Raw genomic sequence first — 22,044 nt, 5'->3', positions numbered from 1 at the left:
TTTAAACATCTTTTAAAAGTGGACTTTAAGTTTAGTATTAACTCTTAACATAGGTTTAGTGTTTGTCTTTAAACTAAATGTATATAATAGATTTGGTTTGCTACACAATATTTTGAAAGGAACTTACAAGTGAAATAATAGGCAAGGTTGAATCCCTCTCACATACTATTTTGTTGAACTTTTGCAATATAAATGTATAAATACAAAAATATTCTTTTTTAGCTTTTTTAAAATCAGACATTGACACCTCTTACACAACACTGCTACTAACCTCAAAGCATATAGCGCCATTGATTACAAAATCTTGACAAGTTATAGGTAAACACCATCAATTAGCAGCTGCTTAGATTCACTTTAAAAAAAGGCTTTATTAATGCATTTATATTGTACAGCCCTAGCAAGCTAGTTCATTTTCTTGTTGACTTTACATCAAAAAGGTCAAATTCCAAGTTTAGACACACTAGGTTTTTTAAGCCAAGAGTAAAAATAAGAATTACTTTTAACTCACACTTTTTCTACAACAGATAGTGTAAATAGTAGTTTTTATGTAACTACTTCTTGTGTAGTGATAGGGACATTGTATAAGTTAAGAGGCAAAGCATAGGAAAAGTAGTTTAGAACTTAAGGTCTTGATTTTCTGTTGTTTTTTATTTTATTTTTTATTTTATTTAAATTGTATTTATTTATTTTTATTGTACCCCAAAAACACTCTTGATAAAATGATACAATAAATGTTTAGCTTTTACCATTTAAAGAAATATTTTAAGTTTGTTGCACAATGTTTTGTTTTAAGGGTTTAAAGCAGAGACTAACGATTTTGTGCCACAATTAAAGAAAACAGTGTTTAAAAGAATGGTATACCTTATGTTATGCTTTTAAATCATTTATCTTGTAGGGAAATCCTAAACCATTTGTGTGGGGGGGGGGGTCATTACAATTGTTACCCTTTAATCTGATTTCTGGCACTGAATGTTTCCATCCCTCCTAAACATGTGGAGTTTGGCTCTCAATCAAACTTGTAAAAGTAAAAAAAAAATGCTGATGAAGTTCCTGAGTTGAATATAAACTTGAAAACTATTTTTTTTCAATAAAATAGAAAATTGTTCTATTTTTGGTAAGAAAAAAAAAGTATAATTTTCTTTTAATGCACCTAGTTTGCTCTTTTCTGTACCTGTTTTCTTTGAGTGCTATATCTATATAATTTTATTTTAAATACATACAAAAATAAACCTTTTTAATACAGTTTGAATCTCATCCTTGGTCATGTGACTAAGTACGACAACTGAAATGTCCAGCAGCTTATCAGGATGAACAAACTATTGGGTCAGTATCCTTAAGAATACACAACTGCACAAATATATCGCTGCACCATGGATAAAAGGCAAATAAAATCATTTTGCCTAGATTACAAGTGGAAGGCAAACATATTAGACCTTTTGTGTTGTAATATTGCACAAGTTAAATCAATAGTGCAATTTTTTTTGCATTCATATATTATTGCTTGAACAATAGTCTAGTGCATGCTAATATCTGTTTATTGGATAGCACTTGTCGACTAAATTCCCCACATAATAGACTTCTATGGGGACACGCTAGGGAATGGCGAATGTGTTTATATTCGAATTTGAATGTTATAACGAATGTTATTGTAGAAATTCGATTTACATAATAGAATATTGATAAGAATGAATATTCTTAAAAATTCGATTTTCGAATGTTATTTACAGTTTTCAAATGTCACATTCGAATTTGAATGTCACATTCGAATGTCACTTTCAAATTCGAATATTACATTTATAAAACACAATTGTAGACTAGAAAGACTCTTGAATTCGAATGTCACATTCAAATCGAATATCACATTTGAATCGAATCTCAGATTCAAATTTGAATATTACGTTTATAAAACACAGTATTAGACTAGAAATACTATTTCGAATTCGAATGTCAAATTCAAATTGAATATCACATTTGAATCGAATATCACATTCGAATCGAATATCACATTTATTAAACATAGTTGTAAACTAGAAATACTATTTTGAATTCGAATGTCACATTCAAATTCGAATGTCACATTCGAATTTGAATATTACATTTAAAAAACACAATATTAGACTAGAAATAATATTTCGAATTCGAATGTCATATTCAAATTCGAATATTACATTTAAAACACAGTATTAGACTAGAAATACTATTTTAAATTTGAATGTGACATTCAAATGTAGCATTTGAATTCGGATATTACATTTATTAAACACAGTTGTAGACTAAAGTATTTCGAATTTGAATGTCACATTCGAATTCGAATATTACATTTCGAAATTGAATGAATACATAGCTAAACATTTTATTATTCAAACAAATATTTTCGAATTTAATTGAAAAAATTCAAAAACGAAAATTTGAAAATAGAATGTTAGAATGTTATATAAACATTCGAAATTCGATTCGAACGAACGAATGTATCAAAATTCGTTTTAAATTTTGAATTTTTAGAAACAATCGCCCTTCCCTAGGACATGCTAAAAAGGGATGAAAAACTCATATCAGCTATTGATTGAGTGATCATACAATTAAACGCTACTGATTCTTTAATAGTTTTATATATTAGTATATAATTGAACTTCATAAAACACTTCACACATATACACATACACACTCAGACACACACACACACATATATATATATATATATATATATATATATATATATACATGCACCCCCATATACACACATACATACATGTACACACAAACGCACACACACATATACCGTGTATAGATTTATATACACACATATCCATATACACCTTTAAGACCTTGCCATTTACCACATACCTTAAAAAATCACTGTTTAAAACCTTTTTTTTCATTAATAAACATTTATTTTAGAAGCAATAACTATAAAAACTGTATTTACATATAATTTACATGTGTTTTTTTATGCAAATAATCAAGTGATAATTGTTTTCTTGAGTTATTTTGTAATACGAGTACTAACAGCGCAATGTATTCTATACTAAAGAAATCTTAGCGGCACTAAGATGGTTAAAGGACCATTAAATGCAGTAAAATTGCATAATCAACAAGTGCAATCATATATTTATAAACTGTAAATTCTTGAACATGCTCATTAGGAACTTGTGTCTCATAATGTGCATACATATACATATATATATATATATATATATATATATATATATATATATATATATATATATATATATAAACTCCACTTGTAATCTAGCTCTTTATATACAATATTTTATTTGCAATTTATTCTATAGATTATATGGCTATATTTATGGACATGTGTTAAAATGTTAAATCTGTGACCTAAAATATATTTATTTATCATACTGATCACCATATAAATTCAGACAAATGGTTCATTAACACCCAGGAAACTATTACCATTTGCATTCTAGTCTATACTAGATTCCTGTCAGCCTTATGCCTCTGCGTTAAGCAGGTTTATACATAAACTCCATACCTGCTGGTTGAATGTTCAGCAGAGCGAGTGCTCTAAATAATATTTCCATTGCTGTTTGGACATGTAAATGAATCTACAGAGGTGTATACATAACTTGTTTATTTAACCTGATATTCCTAACATGTTGCTTTCAATGGAAGATTATTTATAACTTAAAGTACTTCTAGAACTATGAAGCTATAATTTCATATACACTTGTGTAGAAAAAAAAAGTAGCAAATTATCTGTTTTCTCTCCCTCTCAGTAATATTCCTGTGCTAAAATATTTGTAAAGTGATTAATTTGTACGGTAAAATTCTTGGTTCTCTCTGTTGTAACTCTGTTGTTTCAATATGTCAGATAATTCAAATGATTCTAGTTTATTAAACGCACAAGTCTAAAGCTTGGTTTCCATGAGTCCTTATTTGATGGTTGTAGACTTCTCTTTTCATTTTATTTATCAAGGTTATATATTGCTCTATAATATTTCCAAGGTTTTCTAAAAGGATTTAATGGCATTGTTATCTTGCCATATTACGATTCTGAAACTTGTATATTTATAGGTAATTGTTAGAAAATGGTACAAAAATCACTTCTGAATATTCAAAGTGATTATTTCCAAAACAGATAAATTCATTCATATTATATATTTTTTTTCCATTTTTGAATTTGTTAAGATCTTTGTTGTGTGTTGCACTTTTATATGTATAAATCTGGTTCCAAAATTCACATGTGTAGTAATTGTTTAGTAGTAATGGTATACAAGTAATGTTCTCCAAGAAAGCTTAGTAGAGAAATGCACTAATTTAAGATATTTATGTGTTGACCAGTAAAGACTGCAGACTTCCCAGGAGTATCCAAGACAGTGGCTATCAACACCAAATTAGAAACAGAAACTTAATATTATATCAGATCTATGAGCATTAAAGTATTTAAGTTACTCACAATCTATTTTCCTTTTAAATAATATACATGTTTATTTGTATTTCTAAATGCTTCTCTCTGGTTGTTTAACATGTTTAAGTATCTAAAATACGTTCTTCAAGAGCATTAGCAGTTTTTTCTTGTAATAGCATTTGGTAATAAGAAAAATGCAGAGTGTCTCAGACTCAAAAACAATTGTCCACACTGTAAAGTGTTATTATAATATTAAATAACAATTACTTACTTAAAGGGACAGTATACACCAATTTTAATTTACTGTAAGTAATAGCCACTACTATAAAAAAGAATATGCACAGATACTGATCTAAAAATCCAGTATAAAACCTTTTAAAAACTCAAAATTTAGCACTGTTGATGAGATTAGGCTGTGACATCTACTGAAAGGGGCTGAAAGCAGACACAATCTCAAGTCTGTATACATCAATATACATCTAAAACTTTGGGGCTTGGTTAGGAGTCTGAAAAACAGAAAAATGTTACTAAAAATAAGCAAAACTATACATTTTTATAAAAAACCACTGTCAGATGGGCTATATAAATGGATGCAAAGAAAAATCTAGTGTATTCCTTTAAATGGTCATTTAATCACTTTTTTTTAAAATTAACATAGAGCATACAATTTTAAGAAAGCTTCAGCTTAATTCCATTTTGCAAGAATACATTTCAGCACTAAATGTCAGCATTATATATGTGTGTATATATATATATATATATATATATATATATATATATATATGAATAAATAGAAGATAATAAGCTATGTGAAGAACATTGGAATATTAAATATTGATATTTTCATGTAAAGTTAGTGCACTTGAGAATATGCGATCAGCTTTGCGCACGAGTAGAGTGTTCGTTCACCCCCCACACTTTTTTTACTCCATTGACTGTTATGGGGGAATAGGTTATCGCGCGCGCAATTTAGTAAGTTTGGCTTTTTGCACACGTCGGGTTAGCGCATGAGCAAAGACAGCTTACTTTCAATTATAATATGAACGCAACCCGTGTGCAAAAACCTTACTTCTAGTGCAGTTAATGCTCTAGCGGGAGTGTTAAATAGTGCTCCACTGAATATCAAGGAGCAAATCCATTGTACCGTCAAAATCTCTAAATTTTCACATTTGTTCATCTTTACCTGTATGCAGCTATCAAACCTCAAAGCTATAAAGCTGGGATGTGCAACCTAAGACATTTAAAGTAACAGTAATAACATAAATATATATATTTTTTGTATTGCTATAGAATAACATATCAGCCAGGTCTAAACCTTTTTTAAACAAATTAACATCTTGCTTGCTTCACGAAGTATGCGGAAGACAAAGCTAGCCACAGTCTTTCTTAGTAAAACTATATTATTGTGCAGTTGTTATCTGCAAAAGCCATTAAGGAACATATATCTAGTAAAGTTTGCCTTAAGATGTCTGAAGTGTGCATTTCTAGCTCTGAAAAATAGAAAATCCACAATTTTCAGAGCTAATTTACGCAAAAGGGGGCAAAACAAACAATTAAAATATATTGCAAAGCTGTTTTACTATGCACAACTAAACATTGTTTAATATAAATTTAAAGGAGTTTAATGCATTTTATAGTACTATTTACCAAAAAGGAATATTGTGTATGTCTGTAAACAATTCTGATATTTTATAGGAGTTTGATTTTCCACCAGAGATATTACTCATCAAGCTATAAATGTGAACTGGGGGATGAGAAAATACTAAAGAAGAAAAAACCCAAACATTCTCTATGAATAAAAATGCTGCATGAGTATCCATCTGGATGCATACAGTGTATAGTAACACAGATACAGGTCTGCAGTCTGAACATGCTGCCCAGGCAATGATATTTGTATTCTGTTTATCATAAGATTTCCGCCAGCTCCACTCTGCAAATTGAAGTGTCCCCCATTCCTCTCAGAAGGTTGCACCCCCAAACAAGTGGTACCCACAGGTGCCTCATCAAATTGACGGCAATATACTAAAAGGGCAACTTGATCCCCTGCACCCTGCTTGATCGGCACCCATTTTAAGAAGCACCAGACCGGGGCTCAATTCCAGTCCGGCACTCAGTTCCAGGAGCCCATCTAGGTTGGCGAGGTTTTGCAGGACCTCCAGCATTTAGCACATCTCCAGGACATATAATTTACATTGTTTAGAATTTTAGTGACATAGCTCCTATAGTTATAATGGAGAGGTTTACTATTTAGTATACTTTATTATAGTCAGGTATTTTTCAGACAAGAGGCAGCATGTGGGAAGTAGCTGGGCCGTTCTAGAGAAGTATAGCTTAGATATTGCGTAAGTATAGGCGTATTAGAGACTTATCAGGGACTAAGCTGGGCGTTCCAGAAGTGTTTTTGGTTAGACGTGACATAGGTGTAGGTGGTCAAGAGGAGTAAGCTGGGCATTGCAGTGTAGGTTAGCTCTGACATAAGTGTAAGCGGTCGTGGGAGGTAGCAAGGCGGTGCAGGGGGAGTTTAGGTTAAATGTGACATAGGTATAGGCATTTAGGGTGTGTGCAGGTCATGCTAGCGGGAGTAGGCTGCACTTTGATTTGGACATATTGACACCAGTGCAATATGTGTGAATCAGCGAAGTGCATGTTGTGAGGAGGGTAGCAGCCCTGTTTGTCTCGCCAGCTATCAGCTGGTGAGACTACATTGCCTGAGGTAGTTGTAGGTGTGGTGCAACTTAGGTCCTGTAAGCAATATTTGGAGTGTTCCTACACGTAAACTATTTTTAGTTTCAGTGAGTATACTTTTGGTGTCTGTGTAGGCCCATTTCAAATAGGGCCCCCCTGGCTGCAGCAAAATGATGATCAGTGGTGATACCGGGGATGCGGGTGGTGACATCACGCTCCTATTGATTTATGGTAGAGACCTCACCACATTCCTTGGCCACGCGGCCCCTTTTCTTTGTTGATGTTTTGAACATTGGGGCCTAACTCTGAGTGAGAATGTCTTTGGATATCACTATACAAACAATAGGAGCACATAGTTGTACTATAATTAGTTTAGAAAAAAAAAGAGGCGGTTAGAATGCAATGGTGATCCAAACCAAATTCATTTTATTACATTATCAAAATTGCATACCTAGCATAATAATGTACTGCTGCAAACAGTGACACTACCACTGGGCCAACCAGGAGCAGGGATATGTTTTATATGCCTTAATTGCCACTGCCAGTCACTACCTTATCTGGAGATATCCATGGAGTGTGACTGTATAAACACCAAATAAAATACATGTAATTTAAAATTATAGTGCTCTTATGAAATGGTCATGTAACACTTATTGCATATAAGTTAAAAACTGAGATGCCATAAAGCTTTAGATAGTAATATTACAAAAGGGGCATGACACAACATCTGAACTTGTTATAACTATGTATGTGTGTGTGTGTTTGCTTGTCTCTGTTTATTGGCATACTTTGCATTTTTTAAAATAGTGTGTGTGTGTGAAAAGATATGTGTGTGTTTGAGTTGAGTGACAGAGAATCTGTGTGTGAGATTACATGTTAGAGAGAGAGTGTGTGAGAGTTTGTGTGTATGAGTGAGTAAGTGAGAGAAAATGTATGTGATAGTGTGTGTGTAAGAGTGATTGTATGTGTGTGTGAGTGAGTATGTGAGAGGAAATGTATGTGATAGTGTGTGTGTAAGAGTAATTGTATGTGTGTGTGAGTGAGTATGTGAGAGGAAATGTATGTGATAGTGTGTGTGTAAGAGTGATTGTATGTGTGTGTGAGTGAGTATGTGAGAGGAAATGTATGTGATAGTGTGTGTGTGTGTAAGAGTGATAGTATGTGTGTGTGAGTGAGTATGTGAGAGGAAATGTATGTGATAGTGTGTGTGTAAGAGTGATAGTATGTGTGTGTGAGTGAGTATGTGAGAGGAAATGTATGTGATAGTGTGTGTGTAAGAGTGATTGTATGTGTGTGTGAGTGAGTATGTGAGAGGAAATGTATGTGATAGTGTGTGTGTGTGTAAGAGTGATAGTATGTGTGTGTGAGTGAGTATGTGAGAGGAAATGTATGTGATAGTGTGTGTGTAAGAGTGATAGTATGTGTGTGTGAGTGAGTATGTGAGAGGAAATGTATGTGATAGTGTGTGTGTGTGTGTGTGTAAGAGTGATAGTATGTGTGTGTGAGTGAGTATGTGAGAGGAAATGTATGTGATAGTGTGTGTGTAAGAGTGATAGTATGTGTGTGTGAGTGAGTATGTGAGAGGAAATGTATGTGATAGTGTGTGTGTGCGTGTAAGAGTGATTGTATGTGTGTGTGAGTGAGTTTTGAGAAAGGGAGTGTGAGAGAGGGAGAGTGTGTAAGAGGCTCAGTCCATCAAGTGGTCCAAAAACTGTAAAGTTGGTTGCTTGACCATTTTTTAATTTGTCTATTTTTTATTTTTTTGAGTGATTACCTCTATATATTGACATTGCAAAACCACCAGTTTTTTAATTTTTATTTTACTTGGTTTAACCACCGCAGCCATCTTTGTGTCATGGCACAAATTTTGGTTATACAGATGTTTACAGAATCCACAATATCTTAGCTCAGGATGGTCCTACCTCCTTGGAACAAAAAATCTGTAGATCACATTACAAGGTACATGTTCATATATAAACATGTTGCACATTCTTGATCCTCAGACTTAGAACTTAAGTCCTAAAGTAATCATGAAAATATGTGAAAGTTCCACTTTTAGGGTAAATTTATAATGTGAAGGGATCGAGTTGACTATGGCCACTGTAAGCTCCCACAATATTTCTGAGACACTAAGGGCTAAATTACAAGTTTTGTGGTATGGTGCGGTATGACTAAACTGCTGAAAAATTGGCCATTGCGCGTGGAATGGCAGGTCTCCCGTAAAATATATATGAAGGAGATAAGATTGTTAAAGCAAGGAATACAATTCAAGAAAAACCAAGTCTATAAACATCATAGAGAACAAGAAAAAAAAGGATGTCCCTTTAACTTGGGTTGGACCAATTGATAGGAGGAGTCAAGGTGTAACTATAAATAAAGATTCTAAATCCAACAGTGATTTTTTTTTTTTTTATAAAGGCGCAGGAACAAGCGCCAAAACGCGTAAAATTGAAGACAATCTGTTGAGGATTCAATACAAAAGTGCACTTTTGAGAAGATAACAAGGAGTTTTGTAAGAGAAACCCCTGTACCAACCTTCTTTCCCAGTTACCGCTTGTAAGCCAAGCACACGATTGGAAAATATCACGTGACCGCAATCACTTGGAGAGAGGCGCTGAAAGTCACACACGCTGAACGAGAGCATTGCTGTGTAACAAGCAGTCAGTTTTAAAGGGACACTGAACCCAAATGTTTTCTTTTGTGATTCAGATAGAACATGACATTTTAAGCAACTTTATAATTTACTCCTATTATCAAATGTTCTTTATTCTCTTGGTATCTTTATTTGAAATGCAACAGAATGTAAGTTTAGATGCCGGCCCATTTTTGGTGAACAACCTAGGTTGTCCTTGCTGATTGGTGGATAAATTCATCCACCAATTAAAAACTGCTGTCCAGAGTTCTGAACCAAGAAAAAAGCTTAGAGGCCTTCTTTTTTATATAAAGATAGCAAAAGAACGAAGAAATATTGATAATAGGTGTAAATTAGAAAGTTGCTTATAATTGCATGCTCTATCTGAATAACTAAATATTTTTTTTTGGGTTCACTGTCCCTTTAAGTGAACAGAATGAGAGAGGCAAACATACAAACGAAGATCCGGTAAGAGGTATGGTTGGGAACTGACGATATATGATATACTACATGAACATTTATCTTATACACCTTGCATACAACTTATTCTCCTCGGACTACACTGCTAGAATCTGGAAGTATAATGAAATAATTCCCATCAGTTGCTAATTAACGGATTCTATCCCTATTTTATTTAATTTTTATAGCCAGAAACAATTGATAAGCTATGGCTCTACAGAGGATATTATCCACTTTAGTGTGAGGAATTTATGGCCCCAAGTTATCAAGGTCTGTCGGACCTGATCCAACAGTGCGGATCAGGTCCGACAGACCTCGCTGAATACGGCGAGCAATGCGCTCGCCGTATTCAGCATTGCACCAGCAGCTCACAAGAGCTGCTGGTGCAACGCCGCCCCCTGCAGACTCACAGCCAATAGGCCGCCAGCAGAGGGGTGTCAATCAACCCGATCGTACTTGATCGGGTTGATTTCCGGCGATGTCTGTCCACCTGCTCAGAGCAGGTGGACAGGTTATGGAGCAGCAGTCTTTGTGACCGCTGCTTCATAACTGCTGTTTCTGGCGAGTCTGAAGACTCGCCAGAAACAGAGGCCATCAAGCTCCATTCGGAGCTTGTTAAATAGAGGCCTATGTGTTTTTTTTATGTGTTTTTAATTGAATATCTACTTTATTAAATATATTTTGTGTTATATCACTTGCCTTCTTATATACATATACCTATCTTTTTTTAGCGCTTCCTACACCTTATTTACCTAACTACGGCCTAGATTTGGAGTTTGGCGTTAGCCGTGAAAACCAGCGTTAGAGGCTCCTAACGCTGGTTTTAGGCTACCTCCGGTATTTGGAGTCACTCAAAATAGGGTCTAACGCTCACTTTTCAGCCGCGACTTTTCCATACCGCAGATCCCCTTACGTCAATTGCGTATCCTATCTTTTCAATGGGATTTTTCTAACTCCGGTATTTAGAGTCGTGTCTGAAGTGAGCGTTAGACATCTAACGACAAAACTCCAGCCGCAGAAAAAAGTCAGTAGTTAAGAGCTTTCTGGGCTAACGCCGGTTCATAAAGCTCTTAACTACTGTACTCTAAAGTACACTAACACCCATAAACTACCTATGTACCCCTAAACCGAGGTCCCCCCACATCGCCGCCACTCGATTACATTTTTTTAACCCCTAATCTGCCGACCGCCACCTACGTTATACTTATGTACCCCTAATCTGCTGCCCCTAACACCGCTGACCCCTATATTATATTTATTAACCCCTAACCTGCCCCCCACAACGTCGCAGCCAGCTACCTACAATAATTAACCCCTAATCTGCCGACCGCAAAGCGCCGCCACCTACGTTATACTTATGTACCCCTAATCTGCTGCCCCTAACACCGCCGACAACTATATTATATATATTAACCCCTAATCTGCCCCCCTCAACGTCGCCTCCACCTGCCTAAACTTATTAACCCCTAATCTGCCGAGCGGACCACACTGCTACTATAATAAAGTTATTAACCCCTAATCCGCCTCACTAACCCTATAATAAATAGTATTAACCCCTAATCTGCCCTCCCTAACATCGCCGACACCTAACTTCAATTATTAACCCCTAATCTGCCGACCGGAGCTCACCGCTATTCTAATAAATGTATTAACCCCTAAAGCTAAGTCTAACCCTAACACTAACACCCCCCTAAATTAAATATAATTTTAATCTAACGAAATTAATTAACTCTTATTAAATAAATTATTCCTATTTAAAGCTAAATACTTAATATATCCTAATATAGCTACAATTTAAATTATAATTACATTGTAGCTATTTTAGGATTAATATTTATTTTACAGGTAACTTTGTATTTATTTTAACCAGGTAAAATAGCTATTTAATAGTTAAGAACTATTTAATAGCTAAAATAGTTAAAATAATTACAAATTTACCTGTAAAATAAATCCTAACCTAAGTTACAATTAAACCTACCACTACACTATCAATAAATTAATTAAATAAAATACCTATAATTATCTACAATTAAACCTAACACTACACTATCAATAAATAAATTAAATACAATACCTACAAATAACTACAATGAAATAAACTATCTAAAGTACAAAAAATAAAAAAGAACTAAGTTACAAAAAATAAAAAAATATTTACAAACATAAGAAAAATATTACAACAATTTTAAACTAATTACACCTTCTCTAAGCCCCCTAATAAAATAACAAAGCCCCCCAAAATAAAAAAATGCCCTACCCTATTCTAAATTACTAAAGTTCAAAGCTCTTTTACCTTACCAGCCCTGAACAGGGCCCTTTGCGGGGCATGCCCCAAGAAGTTCAGCTCTTTTGCCTGTAAAAAAAAACATACAATACCCCCCCCCAACATTACAACCCACCACCCACATACCCCTAATCTAACCCAAACCCCCCTTAAATAAACCTAACACTAAGCCCCTGATCGGATTGAACTTGATTCTGAATGGCTGATTCCATCAGCCAATCAGAATTTTCCTACCTTAATTCCGATTGGCTGATAGAATCCCATCAGCCAATCGGAATTCGAGGGACGACATCTTGGATGACATCATTTAAAGGAACCGTCATTCGTCGTTCAGTCGTCGGCCAGGATAGATGTTCCATGTCGGAGGTCTTCAGGATCCTGCCGCTCCGCTCCGGATGGATGACCATAGAAGATCCAGCTTGGATGAAGACTTCAATCGGATGGAAGACCTCTTCTGCCCCGCTTGGATGAAGACTTCAGCCGGATCATGGACCTCTTCAGCTCCCGCTTGGATGATGACTTCAGCCGGATCATGGACCTCTTCAGCCCCCCGCTTAGGCTTGGATCAGGACATCGGAGGAGCTCTTCTGGACCGATCGGTGAACCTGGCAGGGTGAAGACAAGGTAGGAAGATCTTCAGGGGCTTAGTGTTAGGTTTATTTAAGGGGGGTTTGGGTTAGATTAGGGGTATGTGGGTGGTGGGTTGTAATGTTGGGGGGGGGTATTGTATGTTTTTTTTTACAGGCAAAAGAGCTGAACTTCTTGGGGCATGCCCAGCAAAGGGCCCTGTTCAGGGCTGGTAAGGTAAAAGAGCTTTGAACTTTAGTAATTTAGAATAGGGTAGGGCATTTTTTTATTTTGGAGGGCTTTGTTATTTTATTAGGGGGCTTAGAGTAGGTGTAATTAGTTTAAAATTGTTGTAATATTTTTCTTATGTTTGTAAATATTTTTTTATTTTTTGTAACTTAGTTCTTTTTTATTTTTTGTACTTTAGTTAGTTTATTTAAATGTATTTATTTGTAGGTATTGTATTTAATTAATGTATTGATAGTGTAGTGTTAGGTTTAATTGTAGGTAATTGTAGGTATTTTATTTAATTAATTTAATGATAGTATAGATTTAGGTTTAATTGTAACTTAGGTTAGGATTTATTTTACAGGTAATTTTGTAATTATTTTAACTAGGTAACTATTAAATAGTTCTTAACTATTTAATAGCTATTGTACCTGGTTAAAATAATTACAAAGTTGCCTGTAAAATAAATATAAATCCTAAAATAGTTACAATGTAATTATAATTTATATTGTAGCTATATTAGGATTTATTTTACAGGTAAGTATTTAGCTTTAAATAGGAATAATTTATTTAATAAGAGTTAATTTATTTCGTTAGAATAAAATTATATTTAACTTAGGGGGGTGTTAGTGTTAGGGTTAGACTTAGCTTTAGGGGTTAATACATTTATTAGAATAGCGGTGAGCTCCGGTCGGCAGATTAGGGGTTAATGTTTGAAGTTAGGTGTCGGCGATGTTAGGGAGGGCAGATTAGGGGTTAATACTATTTATTATAGGGTTAGTGAGGCGGATTAGGGGTTAATAACTTTATAATAATAGCGGTGCGGTCCGGTCGGCAGATTAGGGGTTAATAAGTGTAGGCAGGTGGAGGCGATGTTGTGGGGGGCAGATTAGGGGTTAATAAATATAATATAGGGGTCGGCGGTGTTAGGGGCAGCAGATTAGGGGTACATAAGGATAATGTAAGTAGCGGCGGTTTACGGAGCGGCAGATTAGGGGTTAAAAATAAAATGCAGGTGTCAGCGATAGCGGGGGCGGCAGATTAGGGGTTAATAAGTGTAAGGTTAGGGGTGTTTAGACTCGGGGTACATGTTAGGGTGCAGACTTAGGAGGTGTTTCCGCATAGCAAACAATGGGGCTGCGTTAGGAGCTGAACGCGGCTTTTTTGCAGGTGTTAGGTTTTTTTTCAGCTCAAACAGCCCCATTGTTTTCTATGGGGGAATCGTGCACGAGCACGTTTTTGAGGCTGGCCGCTTGCGTAAGCAGCTCTGGTATTGAGAGTTGAAGCTGCGTTAAAAATGCTCTACGCTCCTTTTTTGGAGCCTAACGCAGCCTTTATGTGGACTCTCAATACCAGAGTTATTTTTATGGTGCGGCCAGAAAAAGCCGGCGTTAGCTACGCGGGTCCTTACCGACAAAACTCCAAATCTAGGCCTACATTTATATCTGATCTCTGGTTAATTTTTATAAGTGCTAATTGCTACTGCCCCACTTGTTAGCAGGCGCACGATAGTTTAGCGCTCCACTTGTAATCTAGCCCTTAGTGTAATATACAGTTAATTTTTATATTTCTTATGATTATAAACATCTTGTCATTTTTCAAAATGCATGATTAGTAAAAATAGAAAAGTAGGCTTTTCCCCAAATTTATTCTAGCACTAGCTCTGTAACCAGTGGAATCTCAATTATAGCAGAATGCTAACACAGAGGACTGATATCCGTACAAATAGTTAATCAACCTAAAAGTGAAGGGAATTGGGGGGCGGAGTCTGGCCAAGCAGGGAAATGGCCGCACACTGAGAGGGCTCCTACACCCCATGTAGGCAATAGCATCCTAAACCCAGCATTATTCCTTTCTTTCCTCACCCAAACCAGGGGACATTATAAGATGGACTCCGGACACAACACCAGATACCCACTTTGACCCGGCAGGTTCAACTAAACCGTCCAAAACCGGGAGACTGCACACGGCGACATCGCCGCGCCTAACTCGGGAGGGCCGCTTACAGCACAGGGGCTGCCGAGAACTAACCCCGATACATCTCAGCGCTCCTCCGGACATCTGACCGGTAAGAATAGTGAGGTCGCTTAGAGCGGGCAAAGGTTGTGAGCGGAAGGGGCATAGCTAAGAGACGGAGCAACGCGCTATCATCCTGTGTAATTATACCCTCACACCCAGTCTGCAGATTGGGGAAAATTAGGAGATTTACCTTATTTGATCATCAGAAACATTCTCCCTGCTGTGTGATTAACCGAGAAACAGCAGTTTAACGCCAGCGGTAAAAACTGAAACAGGCCAGACTCTGGAGGCCCTAGAAAGCCGGAGCCATATATAAATCAAGCAGAGTGTACACGTGGGTTTAACACCATACAATAACGCTACAAGGCAAAAATAAAAAGCTCTCAGCACAATTGCATTAAAGCCACTATCCAACAACTGTGATACTTGTGGGACTAATATAAAGGATAATTACAGAGAGATCACTAATATATTTTCTTATTAGTGTTAAAAAGATCATAGGTAGAAAGCTGACAACCTCATCAAACAGATACGTACTTTTATTTCGTCACAGTGCCTATAATTTAGGTAAATGCCTTGCAAGAGGCAAAATAAATCAGGGAAGTCTTATTCCTCCAACCCACTCAGTCATTTCTTAAAACCAATCGAACCTAAGACAACAATTTTTGGGGACACTATGGCTGATAACCAAACTGCCTCATCAGCTAAGGGATCCCAAGCTGGCACACTACAATCATCTTACATCACCAAAAATGACCTGCAACACCTCTCTTCTAAAGAAGATATACAAGGGGTATTGCAGGAGATGAGAGAACTATTTGGGGACCTTAGAAAAGACCTGAGCGCTCTGGACCACAGAGTCAAGAAGATAGAAGAGCAACACGGGACTATCAATGAAAACTTAAATCTTAATACAGAGGACATACGGAGTGAATCAGAACAAGTCTTTTATTTAACAGATAAAGTGGAAGACTTGGACAACCGTTGCAGACGCAACAACCTCAGATTTCGGGGTATATCTGAAACAGTGCACCCCCCCCGCAATTGAAGGGTACCTGCAGGCCCTCTTTAGGGTAATAAAAGAAACCCCCACAGCGAAAGAAATCCCCATTGAAAGAGCCCATAGGGCACTCAGGCCCAAACCACCTCCGAAAGCTCCTCCCAGAGACATAATTGTTAAATTCCTTTGTTTTAAGGATAAGGAGGAAATACTTAGGGGCGCTAGAGCCAAACACCCAATCACACATGCAGGGGAAGATATACAAATTTTCACAGACTTGTCGCCGGTCACACTGCAAAAGAGACGAGATCTCTCTCATATAACTTCTCATCTCCGACAGAACAAAGTCCAATACCGCTGGGGTTTCCTGGTATCTATCATTGTTAACCACAACAATAAAACAGTCATCTACAGGCCAGGAATGGATCCTCACTCTTTCTTCAAAGACCTGGCTCTGCCGGAAAAACCTGATCAAACTCTACATCAGCCTTCTAGAATGGAGACAGCTGGGCCTGCTGCACCCGTGGTCGGCTCCACATGAGATGTTTAGATAAGTATGCCCCTTGTTAAAATGACTGGGGGACAGCTTTATTATACAAAAACGTGGGGTTTGTGTTGGGGGAGCCGGTATGGACTGGTCCTCATTTCCCAACCAAAATTCTCTACTATGGGAGTTTGAACAAGGAGTTTCCCTCACAGATTGTTATTATGATATTACAGGTAACCTGTGCTACAGGACTAGTTAGTATAATCCTATATTTGAAGAGTAACACTGACTTAAGGTACTAACTAAAACTCTAGGAGGTACTTTGTTATTCTTGCCTACATTGTGTAGATATACCTATTAGCAGATAGAAGCTTTAATGTCATGTTCGACTTAATTTCATATTTTTGCCCCCCCCCCTTCCCTTTTTCCTTTCCACGCCTCCTACCAAGTGCCCACCCTTCCTACCCCGCCTATTTCCCCCCCCTCCCGCCCATACTCCCAAAATGTATAACTAAACAGTACCTTTGTTATAATGAGTGGGGGACAGCATTGTTACATACTGAAAATTTGTTTGTCACAGGAAAACTAATTTTGATTAGAACTCCTCCCCCAATCACACTTCTCTACTGTAAGGGTATAAACAAAGAGTCTTCCTTACGGATCATTACTAAGTTATAACAGACGATATGAACCACAGGACATTTTTGTATAACTCCATCAGTGAAGAGTAACAATGACTCAATGTACTAGCAAAAACCCAAGTGGTTAATCATTTTGCCCTGCTACCTTCGTCTATAATTTTCAGATATGTTATACATTCATAGCGTTATATGTATAAAGTAAAATTATCCAGTGTGTATCACTCTATTTAGAGCTCCACATACGCGGTAACACACAGTTTTCTACTTGCACATTTTCCTTTTAAAAATATCACTCTCATTAGAGCCCCACAATCGCGGGTTCACATATACAGGGTGAAAGCAGAAATTGAAGTAATAATAGTCCCAAGTTCATTAATAGATAAATAGGTACTAGAGGCTTACCCTTTCCTTAGCTCATCTCCGGGAGTACGGACTGTACCGCAATGAAATCCCCCTCTGTTGGTACGAATTTTGTGAGCTCCTCTGTGGTGGCGTGTATCGCCAGATTCCTCAATGAAGTGGGCAGCCTCGTTCCCAAAAGCCGGTATACGTCATCCAGCACAGCTGAGCCTGTAAGAACACGGGGATCCTCCACACCCCCAAGAACAAGGCAAATACAGACTTCCACAAATATGTTAGCGTTCTTGCAGGAATAATGAGCAGGGAGAGAAGAGGTATATAGTATAAAACTTCGATTTATTTCTTCATTTTAAAAGCATATTATAGAACACAGCAGATCAAGGATTACAGCTGACGCGTTTCCCGCCTCTACGGCAGTTCATCAGAGCTGTTATGCAAGTGTACTATGTAGCTGTTATATTGTCATGGGGGAGTGTGGGTGTGACCAATCACAATGCTTTCTTGTTCCACACCTCGGTTTAACTCTACACATACCCCGGGTGCCAAACTATTTTCATCTCTTGTTGAAGCACTGACATGAATACATATTAGCTGCATATTCACTCGCTAAAAACAAAAATAAAAATAAAAAAGATTATTACCAGTTATATCAAAACTTGGAATTGGGAAAGATTTTTTTACAAACTACTAAGCGTTTATCAACGTGTGTTGATTTTACACACCTATTTCACAAATATGTGATAGGGCTAATATGTAATAAACCTCACTATTTTAACATACAATGTCAAGTGTACCGTGTATAAGTCAAATGCAAATATTCTATTGACATTGTTATGTTCAAGTGCTGGATTACATTTAGATCTCTATCACAAATGTATACATGCTGACTTCAGTTTCAATCATTATGTATTTGTTTAAAACTTGTGGTTATTACATATAAAGAATGATGTTTAATAATGGAACTTTGAATCTGTTGTCTGTTTGGTGATAAATTTAAATTTTCACTAAATTTAACTGACATAGGGATTTTACTTCAAATTTTAATTCTATTTTTTAGTTCTATTTTTTAGATGATACATTAGTTGTTAATATTATGATATACTGAATTTTAATCTCTATCAATGAACAATTTGACGTCACTAATTTTATTTATACCTTTTGGAAAACCTGTTTTTAAAGTATGAATCCAATAAATTTCTTTTTTGCTTAAAGCATGGTATCTATCTCCTCCTCTGGGTCCTAGAGAAACATATTCTATTCCCTGGAAGCTGAAGTATTTCAAATCACTGTTATGTAGTGCAAAATGTTTCGCTACCGGTGTTTTAGGAACCTTAGCCTCTATAGAAAGAATATGTTCCCTGATTCTGTCTTTTAGTAATCTAGAGGTGAGACCTACATATTGTAATTTGCACAACTGACAGGTAATAAGATATATTATGTAAGTTGAATTACAGTCTATTCTATTCCTAATCTTATATACGTTGCCTGTATTGGTTGAGGTAAAAGTATCCCCTTTTATTGCAAATTCACAACATTTACAAGGTCTACCTCCACACTTGTAAAAACCAATTCTTTTGGAAAGCCAATTCTTTTTTTTCTCATATCCAATTTCTTGGCTTTTTGAGCTAAAATTTTTCATTATTTTTTCTCCTATTGTTTCAGAACGTTTAGATACAAATTTACACATTGTGGAGATAGATTGTAAATCTTTGTCATTCTCTAATATGGGCAATCTCTTCTTTACAATGTTACATATATCATTATACTGTTTACTATAACTAGTGATGAAATTTATACCCATATTTGTTGTGTTTTTTGTGTTCTTACTGGGATTATCCTTTAGTAAGTTCTCTCTATTGAAATGTGAGACTTGTTCAGATATTTGTCTGAGTTTAGTTTCTTCATACCCTCTATTTATCAGTCTCACTGTCAGATCGTTTGCATGTTTCCAATAATTATTTAAGTCTGTACAATTGCGTCTTAATCTGATATATTGTCCCTTGGGAATCCCTCTCTTTAAATGGGATGGATGTAATGAGTCTGCTCTCAAGATGGTATTACCTGTTATTTCTTTTCTGTGTACTTCTGTACACAAACCACTGCCTAAATGATATATTGAAACATCTAAATATGATATTTGATTTTCTGAGACTTCATATGTAAATCTAAGATTGCCTTCATTATTATTTAAAAAATTTAAGAATTTCTCTAATTGTTGGTTTGAGCCATCCCAGATTATCAGGATATCATCAATGAATCTAGTGTACATTTTAATGTTACCTCTAAATTCATTGTCCTGATTAAATATAGTCTCCATTTCAAAGTTTGCTAGATAGAGATTCGCATACGATGGGGCGAATTTCGCCCCCATCGCAGTACCCCTTAATTGTAGAAAAAATTCTCCATTAAAGATGAAGAAGTTATGATCTAGTAAAAATGAGATTGCTTCCACAATATAAATAATCAAATCAATGTTGTAATCAGAGTACTTCTCTAACATCGTTCTTACTGCAATAATCCCCAATTCGTGTGGTATACACAAATACAGGGAAATCACATCAATGGTTACAAATTTATAACCATTTTCCCAAGTGCAATTGCTCAGCTGTCTTAAGAGATGCTTAGTGTCCCTCAAGAAGCCAGGTAGTGACTGTACCACTGGTTGTAATTGTGCATCCACCCATTGTCCCAGTCTTTCACCCAGGGAGCCAATAGCAGAAATAATTGGCCTCCCTGGGGGATTGACTAGGGATTTATGTATTTTGGGCAGAATCTTAAATACTGGGACCCTGGGTGATTCCACATAAATGAATTCTCCTGTTTTCACACTGAGTATTGAATTCTCCATCCCTACATCTAAAAGATGGCCTAACTCTTTTTGAAATTTATCAGTTGGATTAAACGTTAATTTTTTATATGTTTGAGTATCTTCCAGTTGTCTGTATACTTCTGTTAAATATTGTTTTCTATTCAGTACTACTATCGATCCCCCTTTGTCTGAATTGACAACCACCAAATCTGAGTTATCTTTTAATGTATTTAGTGCATCCCTTTCTTTTTTTGTCAAGTTATTATATTTATGTGTCCCTTTCTGATTCTTTCTATTGACTTCTTCAGCCAATGCCATTAGATCCTGTTCTAATATTGAGTGGAATGTTTCTATTGTTTCATTACGTGAATTTATTGGATAAAAATGGCTTTTTTTACTTTCTTTCATATGTTGTTGCTTACCAACACCCTCCGCCCTTGCGTTGCTATCATATGGATCACACAAAGCAACAATATCACATAATGTTTCAAAATCACAATTATCATTTACACTGGGCATATTGTTACAATTTTCATTTATATCATCTGGTGCATTATGATCTTTGAAATGCTTTTTGAGAGTTATTTTTCGAATGAACTTATTAATGTCCAATATAGTATTGAATAAATTGAAGTCCTTAGTGGGTGAGAATCCTAAACCTTTTGACAAGACACTTTCTTCATGGTGACTTAGGGGTATTCCAGATAAATTGATTACTTTTAGTTCTTGTTTTTCTTTTTCCACTGTGTCTTGCGACTCGGGTAGCGGGGCATCTGTGTGGTATTGCCTTCCGGTGGTACCTCTTTTATCCCTCCATTGGTTTTTTCGATCGATTTTTTGTTGCTTACCCCATTTTTTGGTTTAGCCCCCTGATCCATCTGTGGTCTAATGGGTGTGGAAGTTGTGGGATTCAAAGAGGTAGACATACTTGGTATTTCTGTAGTAGTTGTAGTTTCTCCTGTTGAATCACTACTGCCTGTAGTGTTCTCAAAACTTGAAAACGTTACCTTCTTTTGTTGTTTTTTATTATTTCCTTTGTTTTTGTTCTTTTTATGTCTGTAATCTCTTCTTTCCATACTCCAATTATATACTATTCCTAGATCATAGTCTCTACAATCTCTTTCGTATTTTTTATATTTGTTATCTGACAACTCCACACTCATTTTTTCAAGTGTCTCATCTAGTTGTTTTTGATATGATGGCAATCTCTCATCTTCAGTGAATTCCTCCAATTGTCTATCCATTAATTCTATTTCTTTCAAAATCCCATCTCTTTGTTCTTTCTTAAATTTCACTAGTTTTTCCATGAGTATTAGTGAACAGTCAGACAGTGATTCGTTCCAATCTATCATAAATTCAGGGTACTCTTTATAGAAAGCTGGGAACTTTTTTAACCTTAGACCTCGCGGTACTTTTTTTTCTTCTAGGTAATGTTCCAAAAACTCAATGTCCCACCACAGTTTTAACTCTTTAATATGAATCTTTTCTTTGTGTGAAA

This window comes from Bombina bombina, chromosome 3 (genome assembly GCF_027579735.1).
Source record: "Bombina bombina isolate aBomBom1 chromosome 3, aBomBom1.pri, whole genome shotgun sequence".
Taxonomy (NCBI): Eukaryota; Metazoa; Chordata; class Amphibia; order Anura; family Bombinatoridae; genus Bombina; species Bombina bombina.
This window is presented reverse-complemented; position numbering follows the sequence as displayed.